This window comes from Patagioenas fasciata, chromosome 35 (assembly GCF_037038585.1).
Source record: "Patagioenas fasciata isolate bPatFas1 chromosome 35, bPatFas1.hap1, whole genome shotgun sequence".
Lineage (NCBI taxonomy): Eukaryota > Metazoa > Chordata > Aves > Columbiformes > Columbidae > Patagioenas > Patagioenas fasciata.
The window spans coordinates 1,930,471-1,944,627 of NC_092554.1; the positions used below are offsets into that span (position 1 = coordinate 1,930,471).

Sequence of the window (14,157 nt, forward strand, 5' to 3'; positions counted from 1 at the left end):
CAGATACTGCAGCTTCTACTGTCCCTGGAGTGTGGGACAGCCACGGAAGGAGGAAACAGACACTGGTCAAAACGCACAGTGCCCCAGCTCAAAACCTCCCCACTGGCTTTTGTCTGCAGCCCATATCCACAGTGTGCCCATGGCATCCATGGAATCCCAGCAGTCAGTGCCCCAGAGCCTTTACAGGGTCCCAGTAAACCTGTCACCAACACTGTCCTCATGATAACCTGCAGTTATTCCTGTGTCTATTTATATTCCTCTCTACACTGACCAGCATAATTTGGTTTATTTCACATCAAACCCTACTGGAAACCATCATTATGAATACTTTTAAAATAGGCACCAGTCATGACAGTTTTCAACATAGTTAATTAAGGAACACATAAAAGTATATGGCACATTTAAAGCAGTAAAACTGCAAACACCAGCAACCTGTACACTGGCCATCCAACCCTACACACTGAGAACGCAGCAACAATCAACAAAGAAATTCATTTGGGATGTGTGTGGAGAGCAGATGAATGTGTGTGGTTAGCCACGTGAGAGATAACAGGTACATGCAAGGTCTGTACAAGAGGTACATACAGTATCTGTATAAGAGGTATATACAGTGTCTGTATAACAGGTACATATGGTGTCTGTATGTCTGTGGTCTCCAGACACAGCCATGTGGTAAGGAGAGCATAGGGAGCTCCCACATTCACACTCAGACCTGCTCTCTGCAGAACATCTCCTGTGGCTCAAGGAGCCCTTGGCCACACTGGGAGCTCAGGGATGACACCCCAATGTCCCTGCCTCAGGTGACAGATCTGGCAAACAGGGACACCCCTGAGCCACAGCACCCCAGTTTGATGGACTATGAGGATGCGAAGGGACAACCTGGTGAGGAACGTGTCCCTGCTCCTCCCCAGGCCCACGTGGCACAGCCAAGGGGATCCTGCCATCTGGCCTCTCCAAGACAGGCAGGACCCAGCTCTAGGGTGTCATAGAATCATAGAACCATTTCAGTTGCAAGAGACCCTTAAGATCATTGAGTCCAACCATAACCTAAATCTGTCTCTGATGGCACCAGGAGACCTGGGAGATTACATTGCTTTATTTACAGCTGTGCAAACCACACCTCCAGTAATCCTCCTTTTCTTGCCCCAACAGGAGCAAGGAGTCCAACGGGACTCCTGAGAGCAAAAAACACACCTATCAACCTGACCAGCTTACATATGCACTGAGCAGGACATAGTAAAACACAGTCTTAGACTCGCTGTAACAGGAGACCTAACAGCAAAAGAGTGGCCCCATTCCCTGGTATCAGGTGAAGCTATAGAAAGGAAAGATGCCAGCAAGTGATCTCCTGGCTACAGAGTTCTCCTGACGGTTTGCAATGCTTTTCAAGACCAGAGTCTCACCTCCACCATCTCCAGTCTCTTCAGGAAGGTGTCCAGCCTCGCAAACACCATCGTGGAGCTGAAGTCCCACTCCCTCACTTCTTGGCCTGGTTCATAATACATGTGCAGTTTTTCCCTTCTCTCCTCAAATGCCTCTTTGAACATGTTCAGGATACCGAGCACCATTCGCACCTTGCCCAGGCTCTCCTCCATGTCCCCTTTCAGAAGGTCTTCTGGAGACAGGTACACCAGGGCCTGGAAGAGCAAAATCACACCTGAGAGGTCACTTCTGCCATCATGGAAAACAAGGACTTCTTGTGTTGAACACATTTGAACCTGTTTATTAAGTTAAATGTTGCCTAAAGAATCACTTTTCCAGGGAAGGACAATAGGAAGAAGGGGAGAGGGGACACAGGGGACTGCAAACACAGGCATCACAGCCACAGACCTGCTCAATGAGAAGGTTGCAGATCTCCTGGAGCAGCACCACTATCCGCACGGGCATGTTGTAGTGCTTGGAGGTGACCCAGATCAAACACACCACGTGGAGCAGGGGGAGCAGGAAAGGCTTCACCTCGCTGAACTCAACCCTCTCTACGTCTTCCAAGCGGCGCTTGAGGGGTGTCAGGTGCAGGTGAACGTCCTGAGCTTCAGTCAAAGCTGTGTTGAGAGACGTGAGAAGCGGTAAGAACCACCCAGCTGCGGTGTGCTGGGTTCCCAGCTGGGTGCTGGCCTCACCACATGGAAAAGTGCCTGGGAAAAGAAACTGTCCTGACAAGCACTGAGCACCCTCAGCCACCTGTGTGCTGCAGGTCACTCACTCGTGAACATCACTCACCTGCGGCAGTAACCAGAACAGAAATAAGCTGATGTGATGGCAGGGGACAGGGAGCTGGGACAGGGCTTCGTGGAGAGCCTGAGTCCACAACTGCTAAAAAGTCACACGGAATTTGCCCAACAGCACCAAAAATACAGTGCTGCCATGGCTGTGAGCCATGGCCTTGCTGTACAGCACGACAGGCTGTACAGCCTTGGCCTGAGCCCTTTTTAGCTCAGTTTTGGCTCAAGCAACTCCTTGTCCAGTGGGCAGATGACGACGGCCCCACTAGTCCTGACTGTAATAGAAAACCTGTCAACAGTAAAGCAACTGATGTCTGACTCGTCGAAAGCTTTAGCTTAGCTCTGTACAGCTGTGTGGTTTTACCCTGAAGAATTACCCCAGAGCGCAAGCATTAATAAAACCAGATCGTTGTGCAATTAAACCTGTGGACCAACAAGAAGTGACAGAAGTGCTTGAATGCATGCAAAAATAACCCCTAAGGCCCAAGACCAAGGAAGAAGAGACTCCCACTATCAGCATCACCCTCCCAGCAAATCCACCAACAGCAGCCACACCAGTACAATGCCAGGGAAAGGGGCAGAGACTTAAAAGCAGGTGCACACAAATCTGAACTGCGCTGTAATGGAAATTAACAATTATAGTCCAAATTATCCAATTAGGGTTAGTATCGCTGTAGCCGGATTAAAACGAAATATTTGTTGTACTTTGATTAAACCCTTAAAGTATTAATTAGTTTAACAATGAACCCTTGGCTCCTTATATAAGGGGTGTTTCTCCAGCCCATTTCAACTGCACAATGCAGAGTGTGACACAGATCCTTAAGAGATTCAATGTTTGCACGTGAAGTGGTGAAGAACAGTGTTTTCTGCCAGCACGTGCACAGCTAACACAGTCTAGATGGTTTCATTGTGCCAGAGAGCAGCTGGGTTGGACATGGATGTCCAGCTGTGTTGGTCTGCAGGGACAGACCAGCAGGACTACACTGTTTTTCACTACAGACAGGGATTTGCAATATTTCCTTGGGCTGCGCTCAACTCCCCTAAGCAAAGCAAAGCAAGGAAATTCGGGCTGCAGTGGCCAAAGCCTGAGAAGCAGCGCTCTAACAAAGCAGTCTTAGGTACAAGATCTGTCCTCTTAGTCTGAACTCCCGTTCCTGCATAATAACACCAGAGGAGCTGGTGGAAGTTGAGGTGAGTCCTGTTAGAGTAATGCAAACACTTTATTACAGCAGAATAAATTCCCAAACCCATTCACCCTGAACTTTGGCAAGAGTCTGGCTCAACAGACCAGCGATGGAGCTTGTCCCAGCCTGGAAACAAAAGCCTAGACTCAAGCACAAGCAGCCCAGTCTCAATTCACAAACTAGAAAGATTTGGCTTGAAATCAGTCACACCAGGCCATGAAGAAAGGCCAGAAGCCAGCACTGTGGTAAAGTTGCCCCAGCATCTCACCTGCCTCAACATCCATTAGCATGGTTTTGAAGGCTGGGATGTAGCTGCTCTCAACTCTCTCCAGCAGCTCCATCATGTTCCTGACCTTCCTCGTTGTCAGCTGGTTGTAAATGCATTCCAGGTCATCACACCTACAGCAACCGAGACACAGAATCACAGAATCAGTTGGTTGGAAGAGACCCTCAAGATCATCGAGTCCAACCATAACCTAACCCCTGGCACTGCCCCGTGTCCCTGAGAATGTCATCTCTGTGACTGTTCAACCCCTCCAGGAATGGTGACTCCACCACTGCCCTGGGCAGCCTGTTCCAATGCTTCACAACCCCTTCTGGGAAGAAATGTTTCCTAATATCCAACCTCAGCCTCCCCTGGCGCAACTTGAGGCCGTTTCCTCTGCTCCTGGCGCTTGTTCCTGGGGAGCAGAGCCCGACCCCCCCTGGCTCCAAGCTCCTTTCAGGCAGTGCAGAGATCAGAAGGTCTCCCCTCAGCTCCTGTTCTCCAGCTGAACCCCCCAGGTCCCTCAGCCACTCCCATCACACTTGTGCTCCAGCCCCTCACCAGCTCTATTCCCTTCTCTCAACTCACTCCACTACCTCAAGGTCTTTCTTGGCCTGAGGGGCCCAAAACTGATTTGAGGTTTGGCTTCCCCAGCGCTGAGTACAGTGGGACAGTCATTGCCCTGGGCCTGCTGGCCACACTGTTCTTGATGCACACCAGGATGCTGGTGGCCATGTTACCCACCTACACTGGGCCATCAGCTGTCCCCCAACATCATCTGTTTCCCCTGGGCCTGATTCAGGGCTTCCTCCAGCTACACATGGACTGTGGAAATGGGAGAAAGCTGCATGAGGCACAGACAAACCCTACAGGACAGAAAGTGCTGAGTTCAGCATGACAGCAGCTCTGCTACTGACAGAACGTCGCTGAAAAAAAGCCATCGTGTTTCTGCAGGCATTAGCAACAGCTCTCCAGCCAGCAGGGCTTTGCCCCGAGTCAGCCTGAACCAGTACAGCACAAAGGTTTTCAAAGGGCAGGAGGAAATACCACTCCCAGGCTCCTGAGCATCTAAAGCCCCTCTGGCCCTGACAGATGAACAGCAGCCAGCTGAGATGCACCATTTCCAGACAGCCCCCAGCAGGTGTCCATCAGCAATTACTCCTGTGGATGGCTCCCAGTGAACAGTGACGAAAGAGTGCCCAGAGCGGGTGTGGAGTCTCCTTCTCTGAGACATTCGAACCCGCCTGGACCCACCTGTGTGATCTGCTCTGTGACCCTGCGTGAGCAGGGCTTGGACTGGGGGATCTGCAGAGGTCCCTTCAGCCCAACCAGCCTGGGATCCTGTAAAGGGCATTTCTGAAAAAAGTCCCTTGAGGTGTAGCCCCTGTGGTGGGGCTAAGTTAAAACACAGCCAGCTGCCCAGTGACCTCCCAGGCACTTTGCAGATCATGATGATTTTCTGTGCGGGAGCAATTTTCCTTAGTTGAAGCCTACATGAACCCCAAGTGGCCTGTTCTTCTCAACTCATGGAATTAGCAGCTCCACCACCAGCACTCTCCCTCTACACAAAACCAGCACCACAGGGCACCATGCACTGGCCAGGCTGCTCTGGGTACCTGTTCTTCCAGAACTCCAGCTCCACCTTCGGGTTCGGATTGCTGCCTTGCAGGAGAGGCTCTGAAGACTCTTTCTTCAGTGCCTCCTGGATCTGGTGGCTCCAGTCTATGATGGCCGACTCCATGGCATACACCAGAGATTTATCTATCCGTTCCATGCTGTAGTAAACAGAGTACGTGATTAACTTTGTTGATGTGCATTGCTCAGTTGGATCTACTTCCAATGGCCGTGTGGGCAGCTGGATTTTACAGGGTTTCACATTTCAAAACCACAAAACAATCAAACCCCATAAGATTTTGTCACTGGTTTAATATAGGAATTACACTCTGGAGAAAATGGCTGAATGTCTGCAGCAGTGTGGGCAACAACACTGTTCATAAAGTGAATGGTGGAAATGAAGAGCCAGTCGCCACCTCTCTGCACAGCCAGTCATTGTCACATCAGATCCATTCAGGTTCAGGATCTGACCTGGAGACTCACACATCCAGCAAGATTCTCTCTCCCCATACCATTCTCCCTCAAAATATTCTACATCCCTGCAGTCATTAACTCACTTAATTCAGCAAGAAACACCACCAAGTGGGCTGGGAAGCTGAGGACAGGTCACCCCACTGCCTTGGAAGCAGTAACTTCTCACAAAATCCCACCCGCACCACGTCCTGTCTGAGGAGTGATTCATTCCACTGCACCCACACATCTCCTGGGGTTCCACAGGGGCACGCACGCAGCCCAGACACGATGACAACTTGATGTACAAACGCATCTGCTTCTCCGGACCTTCCAGAACCTGTTATTTTGGGGTGGTACTCACGATTTCTCATTTTCCAGATCAATGTCCTCAATTCCCTCTGAGCCAGCTGGGAGAGGCAGCAAGGTCTTGCCGTCTACTTGGCCAACAACTGTGAAAATGGTACTTTTGAGGTTGTGGACATGACGCACGATGTCTTGTGACACCACTTGTGGCCAGCCCTGATGGTTCTTCTTGTTCGTTAGGATGGGCACGATCACCTACAGCGGGAGTCACGGAAGACCAATGGAGAAAAAAGTGCAGCAGGAGACGGACGGGCCACCAGGCTCTGAGGTCTGTGCTTGGCCAAGCCTGGAGACCCATATTCATTGCTGTCTCAAGCAGTTCCCATGTGAAATAGAGGCAGCTGATGATGAATGGGCATCTCTACAGGCCCACTTTATACAGCAGAACACCCTTTTCCCCAAATCCAAGCAGCCAAGGAGGGTGGAAGCCAGTAGGCAAAGTGAGCAGCCCCATCCCCAGGCTCTCCCAGCCTTTCAAGCCCGCAACTGGAGATGGCCCCATGGGCTGCTGTCCCTTGCCCTCACAACTGTCCCCGGTGCTTGGTCCCCATGTCCCTGCCCATGGGCACAGCCGTCAGGCTGCCCTTTGAGCCTGCCAGGGCTGGGCTGAGCTCAGTGTGCTGCAAGGGAAGGTCTGCTGGTACCCCCTGGGATACACTGGTGGTGAGGGTCCCCCAGGTCCCAGCTGCAGCCCACCAAACAGGAGCTTTGCCTTTATCAGCACTTTTACTGACCCGGCAGCATGGGGTTGTGGGGCTGGTCGGGGTTTGCCCAGATTTGAGCTGCTTTTGGCTTGTTTGAGCTGTGACAGCAACACCGTGTCTGTCACCTATCCTGGCTGGCTCTGCACTGGGACCAGCCTGTGGCAACAGCCTAACAAAGCCAGGTTGTCCCTAGTGACAAACAACAGCCCTTTGTGTTACTGGACTCAGGGTGGGGGTAGGGGAGGGGGGGGAGGTGACTAAAGGCATAAAAATAGCTGCAAATGGACATACAATTGAAACGGAATAAAGCAGCTCAGCACCTCCATGGTGCTGTCCCAGGATGCTGAAGACTCTTTGGAACTGTGGCTGGCTCTGTAGACCCGAAGAAGACCCGACCAGCCACCTTCGTGCCCAGGGAGCCGTGGGAAGGGGGAGCACAACCCCAGGGAACACACGGGCAGGTGCTGACGAGTTCACCTTCAGCAGTTTTAGCTGCATTATTAGCAAGATGTGTCTCTATTACTTAAAGCATGTGGACTGCTAATGCCAGTGATGTTGTAACCAGGCAAATGATAGCCGTTCATTTTCTTTCTGACTGTTAAAATGATAACTGGACTCAGGATGAAGCCCCAGCCCACAGAGCAGGTGTGTTCCCTTCGGCACCGCAGGAGTGAAGCAACAAGTGGACAAGGTCACCAGCTGTGACCCCTCACTGAATAAAGACAAAGTGTGGGCAGAGGAACACACGACCCCAACCCCAGGAAATTCAAGACCTTTTTCACCTTCACGCAGACCCACCCCACCTGCCTGACCCAGCACCACCGCTGCTTTTGCCTTCAAGTGAAGCTTGAGAGGAAAATAGGATGAAAACCAGGCACAATCTGCTCCCTGCAGAAATACTGCATGTCTGCACAGGGGAGAGCAAAGCCTGCAAACACGCAGCTGGGACGCACAATCCCGGCTCCCAAAGGCATCCAGAAAACGGGATTTAACAGGATCTGCCAAAGTGTTCCTACCCCACCATCTACCCATAGCAGACGGTGCTTGCAATGCTATTGGCCAGCCGTGATGCAAAACCACTGTTTGTGCAGACTTCGCAAGACCACGGGGCTCATCAAAACAAAAGCTCCCCGTATAAATAACGTGTTTTCTCACAAAACCAGGATAACCAGTCTGGCAGCCTGCTCTTGGGAATCCAATCTATCAGTCACCATCTTAATATACCAAACATCATGATCAGAGCTTCTCAAATCCAGCAGCTCCTCTGCTTTCCCATTACAGCCTCATTCCTGAGACTTCTCCAGGTGAGGAGCCATCAGGAATAAACCGAAACAACGTTGTCTAGTTCAGGCTAATAACACAGCAAAGCAAAAGCACTCGAACCTCTTGACGATCTCTTTAAGAAAACATCAGCCCACCTGAGATAACCCGACACTGAGCTACAGGAGGCTCCTGAACATCACAAAACACTTTTTCACTAGGAGAGTAATCGAGCACTGGCCCAGGTTGCTCAAAGAGGTTGTGAAGTCTCCATCCTTAGAGATAATGAAGAGCTACCTGGACATGGCCCTGGGCAACTGGCTCTGGATGGCCCTGCTTGAGCAGGGGTTTGGAGTAGGTGACCTGCAGATGTCCCCTCCAGCACCTGTGGGTACATCAGTCCCACAAGGACCCCACTGATAGACAGAGCTGATGTGGATCAGCATTCAGGTGGTTTATATGAGTTCTAAAGCCGTCCATGGTACTGCAAAGGGCAGAGTTAAGGGTACAAGTGCATCAGCAGAGAAGGGAGGGAGGCCAAGGAGCCTGTCTGTAGGAGGGGACACCTTCCCCGCTGCCATGTGCGAGGGGCACCCGGTACTCATGGGTGCCAGGGCTCCCTCTGCACCTCCGGGGCTGCCCAGGCCTCACAGGATCCCAGCCTGGTTAGGTTGAAGGGATCTCTGCAGATCCCCCAGTCCAAGCCCTGCTCACGCAGGGTCACAGAGCAGATCACACAGGTGGGTCCAGGCGGGTTTCAATGTCTCAGAGAAGGAGACTCCACACCCGCCCTGGGCAGCCTGGGCCAGGCTCTGCCATCTCCCAGCAAACAAATTTCTCCTCATGTTGAGCCTGCCCCCGTGGCCCCTCATCCTCACCTCCTCCACGAGGGCGGCAAAGTGCCGCAGGGCATCGGCGGGCAGGTCCCCGCAGAGCAGCTCCCCGGGGCCGGCGCCGGGGGCCCGCAGGAAGAACAGCCCCTTGCGGCGGGCGGCAGGGGGCGGCGGGGGCGGCCCCAGCTCCAGCTCCCCGGCCGGGCCCCGCCAGAGCAGCAGCGCCGGCCCCGCCGGCCCCGCCAGGAAGCTCCGCAGCAGCGGCCCCGCCGCCTCCCCGCCTGCCCAGCGCTCCCAGCGCTCCGCCGGCACCCCCAGCCCCCGCGCCGCGCACCGGCACAGCCGCTCGGCGCCGGGCACCGGCTCCACCGCCTGCTCCATCCGGCCGGCACCGGCGGGTGTTGGCGGGGAAGAGCCGCGTTGCCCGGGGGAAGGGACACTGCGAGGAGCCGGGGGCGGGCCGGGGCGGGACCCAGCTCGCCTGGGAGACGCAGCTGCCCCGGGCAACCACGGCTATCAACACAAGCTGGGGATGGAGGGCCTGAGAGCAGCCCTGCGAAGGACTTGGGGGTGCTGGGGGATGCTCCCTCTGGGGGGGGTCTGGATACCACTGGATCCACCTGGGCACCCCCAAAGTGGCTTTTTAGCACTTATTTTTCTCCTGAAAAAGCAAACACAGTGGGGCTTTCTCCCACCTGGTTTGGCCTTTAGGAAGGGAAGAGCAGAAGAAGGGGCCTTGGGGACTAGAACCACTACGCAAACATTTGATTAGGGAGACAGGAGCTAGAGATTTGTCTGTCACTGTGGAAGAGGTGACAGCGGTGTGATCTTTGCCTCCAGACTAATCCCAAAAATATGCCCAAGCTAGAAATGGGTCAAATGGGGAAAGGGAATGGGCCTGGACCACAATGGCAAACTGATTGTTCAGAACTCCCAGGAAAAGGGGGGTACCGATATTTGTTGGTATTAACTGATGTTTTTTCAGGTTGGCCAGAAGCGTTCCCTACCAGGACAGCAAAAGCTTAGGAGGTGACTACAACACTGATACACAAAATAATACCAAGGCTTGGAGGCCCAGCTGTTAGATCCTCTGATTGAGGGCCACATTTTACTGACGAGTATGTGAAGTCTTTTGCAGAAAACTTTGAAACCATAATAGGAAGGTCCATTTCAAGACCCCCTGACTGCTACCAATATCGGAGAACAGAATGCCTGGATTCGCCATTCTAGAGTGAAGAAAGCCTGCGAAACACCACGGAGGGTAACCCGGGCGCAACCTGGAAAACTCTGTTTTTCACAGTCACCTTTTGGTCCTTCTGGGGGACCAGCCTGGGTGGTGCTTCCCGCATTGGGAAGAAGAAACCCAAAAGAACAAACAAGTAGAATTTTTGGTAGATATGGGGGCAACACTAATGAAAACCTGGACAGAAGAAACTTCAACCCCATGACGGGAGGGGCCTTTTTCTTGTTTTGTTAACTACAGAACCAGCCGCTGCCCCCACCCTGAAGCACGCAGGCTGTTGTCCCACACTGCCAGCACCACCCCCCTTCTTTTAGCAGGATCATTTTATCTGAGCATGGCAGCGGCCCTAAAGGCACTTGCTTTGATAGAGCTGTCCAATAAGGTGTTGAACAAGTCCTTGCAGACACGGAATGATGTAGCACGCTATAGAAATCAGTGCTTCTGTTACTTCGATTAAAGAAGTAATTTCTCTCAATATTCCAAACCAAGATTCTAACAATCCCATGAGTGGACTATCTACACCTGAATTCTCAGCCAATTCTTCTGCTGAAGCTGTGGTTAGACACATATCACCTTTTTCTGCCAACATCGTATCTGGGACCATGTTATTTTCCCATGCCATTCTACTAGTAGCATCTAATTGCTTGGTGATTCATTTAACTGCTTGTCTAGTATAACTTATAAATAAATGTTATTTATCCCGTCTACATTCTTGTTTGTAGTTACCTACCAAAACAAAAAGGACTCAGAACCCGCAGCTACCTTGACTTCTTGCTTTGTGTTCCTTGGGGACTCCTCTGGGGACCCCAATCTAATTGAAATAAACCCTGTCATCAGAGGAAAGCCCTCAACTCCTTTTTCTGTTGCCCTGATGGATCACAGTGTTCAAATGCCAGGGTAAAAGGAATTTCCAATTGTACGACGTCACAGGTACCTTCCCAGTGGGGGATAAAATGGAATGAAGTGTCATCTTCCCACAGTACCACCAAAGATCCACTCAAGAAGCATTTGAGGACATATGAGGACCAACTTCCCGTGTCTCTGCACACCTACTCATGTTCCTAGGAACTTGGTATCATTCCTGCCGCGTCGTGAGAGACAGGCAGTATGATTTCCAATTATTCCTGAAAATGCCAGGGGAATTTTGATATTTTCCCCTGCAAAGCTGGAAACAGGAGGGAGAGAGTATGACACGACTTATTTCTCCATGCCGTAGAGTCTTGGCATAAGGCTAAGACGCACTCCATCCCCTGTCAATCTTCGCTCCACCCCAGAGGGAAGGGTACCACTTGGGCCACAGGCCTTCCTGCTGCACAGGCATAGCAATTGCTCGTTTAGGCTTTGCACCATATATTTGATCCATTCTACCCAGGCATTTGTACCTCCATATATTTTGAACCTTCCCAGGGCATCTTTTCTACTAATGTCTATTTGTGATCCATAAACCCCACTTACTGAATCATCTGCTCTCTGTCTTGCAATTAGCAAAGGGTTGCACTGCAGAGACTCACATCCTGGGAGAGACTGTCCTTTAGATAGGGTCATTTTTCTTTTCAACTCTATAACCGTTCATTGCTCACTGTCCATCCCCTAAACTCTGTGCTCCAAATAACACTGTACCAGGAGGGGCAATGAGAGCACAGGCGGCGGCCTTCCCCGGCCCCAACCACCGCCTGCCCGCCCCAGTCCGCCGCAGCGAGCCCGGCCGCCCATCCCCGCCCAGAGTTCCTCCCCACCCCCCGCCCCGGCCTTTCGCCAGCGAGTTCGCCTCCCCCCCGGGAAGCCGGGGCGTCCCTGCCGGCTCCGTGCCCGGGGTGGACGGCGGGGGGGGGGTGGACGGCGGGGGGGGGGTGGACGGCGCGGGGGGGGGGGGGCACGCGGGCGTCCCGCGGTTTCTCAGCCCCGCTGTCGGAGGCCTAACCCCCTCACCTGCCCGTGCTGCCGCCTCCCGCGCTTCTTCCTCGGTGGCTCGCTCGCTCGGTCCCTCGGCCCGCTGCCCGCCCCGGCCGCGGGCTGAAGAAGAAACCGACCCCGCCAGCGGCTTTGCCTCCCCCCGGGGAGGCATAGAGACACCGCCTCCCCGTCCCCGTCTCCCCGTCCCGGCCCGCCTGCCTCCCTGCCTACCCGCGCGCGGGGTTCCTCGGCCGATCGGCAAGACGCTCCCGCGCTGGCCTCCCCGCGACCGCCCGCCCGACGGGCTTGACTCCGAGTGACTGACCGTTGGGCACCTGGCGGGGGGCAGGGGGCCGGTTGCCGGGCGGCGGGGAGAGCGCGCATGCGCGGCGCGCGCAGTTGCCGACCCCCTCCGGCCCTTCCCGCGGGTGGGCCGGAGGGGGCGGGGGGCAAGGCGAGGGCGGGAGAGACCGCGCTTTGGGGTGCGGGCGGGGGGCGGGGTGTTTGTGCTCGCCGTGCAGTCTGAGCCGGAACACGAAGTGAAATTATACGGCGGCGGCGGCGGCAGGTGCGGGTGGGGGGCACGACGACACCACCACGACCCCGCCGCCCCTGCCGAAATAAACCCCCACCAAAAAAAAAAAAACCACCGCCACGAAACCCGCATCCCCACGCCACGCGCGAGCCCCGAAACTCCAGACACGGACTCGCCGAGCGTGTGCACGGATCGCGAGGGTCGAAAAGCTCGACTCGTAGAGTCGCGTACACTGTCCCGCAGCGGTCCGGTTCGGTTCGGTTCGGTTCAGTTCAGGCCTTTCCCGCCGGTCCGGTGCGGTCCGGTCCGGTTCAGTCCTTGCCCGCCGGTCCCACTTACTTAGACTAAGCCTAAAATGCAAAGATCTCTCCATAAGGATGGGTTTTATACTCTACTTCCACAATCTGCTGGCAGTACAAAAGAATAAGCGGCAGATCTCCTTAGGCTGAGTCACGGTGCTTTGCTCCTAAGACCATGCATACCATGGGAATATTTCAGCTGCATGTCCCACCCCAACCCCAGAGAGCAAGAGCTCCAGGAACAGGTGGAGAAACAGGGAAGAACACTGCAGTGCTTCTGAGAAATAAAGCAAGGACAGAAAGGCAGACGGGCATGCTGTGGAACCTTCTCCTTACCCGACTGTGCTGCTGCCACTCATGAAATGACACTGTAGAGCAAGTACTTTTAGCACCTTTTTTGTGTACCACGTTCCAGGAACCCTTCCCCTGGAGGTCCAGCTGCTGAGGTGGAGACTCAGGACCTGGACCCCATTGCTTCGGGGCAGAGGCTCTGATGGAGAGGAGAGGAGACCAGGGGTTGCACTGGGAAATGTGTCTGCACTGCAGGGGATGTGAGAGAGGTTCCTAAATCCCATCCCCAGCATTTCTGGTAGCAGTTAACTCTTCCTGCCCATGTCTGTGCTCCTGCAGCTGTGTCTCTGTCCCTGGATCTGCTCCCTGTCCGTGTCACAGACCCCGTCCCACCCGCTGTGTGCTCAGCTCTGCCCTGCTCACACCTCCTGGCACTGCCCAGGGGCAGCTCTGTGTGTGCAGGGGCTCAGGAGCAGCTCAGACAAGTCCTAACGAGAACTGGGGTCTCAGTGTCTTCTCCAAAGAGAGAAATAAATCCCCATCTCCCACTGCACACCCAGACAACCAAGAGTGGAAAACTGAAAGCACAGACTCCTTCCCTTGCAGCTGTTGCTGTCTTGATGTCCTTGTTCAGAAGGACCCTCTGCCGTGTCTGTGGGGTTGATCTGGAGCTCTGAGCAGCCTTGACCCACACAGCACCCTCCAACCCCACAAGGTCCCTGCCTGCCCTGCCGGGGGTCGCTCCTTCCACCCACAGCTGCTGCCATGGGATCTCCCCGGGCAGACTGAGCGCTGACCCTGGCAGGCGGCAGAGTCCCTGCCCTGGCACAGCCCTGGGGTGCAGGGACCCTGCTCTGCAGGACAGCCCTGGGCACCCCTGGGTGCTCACCCGGCTTCACAGCTGTTCAAAATTGAGGTGCAAGATCCCCCACCTTACAGATCCCACCAGCTGTGCCTGTGCCAGTTTTAGGAGATGCCTCCAGGAGCTACAGCTGCAT

The 14,157-nt window shown here is 54.0% G+C and overlaps 1 pseudogene; it reads right to left on the bottom strand.

Annotated features, from left to right (window-relative positions):
• Positions 1–12,485, bottom strand: part of LOC136115884 (dynein axonemal heavy chain 9-like) — a 77,045-nt pseudogene extending 64,560 nt beyond the window's left edge.
• Between the last annotated feature and the right edge of the window lie 1,672 nt (positions 12,486–14,157).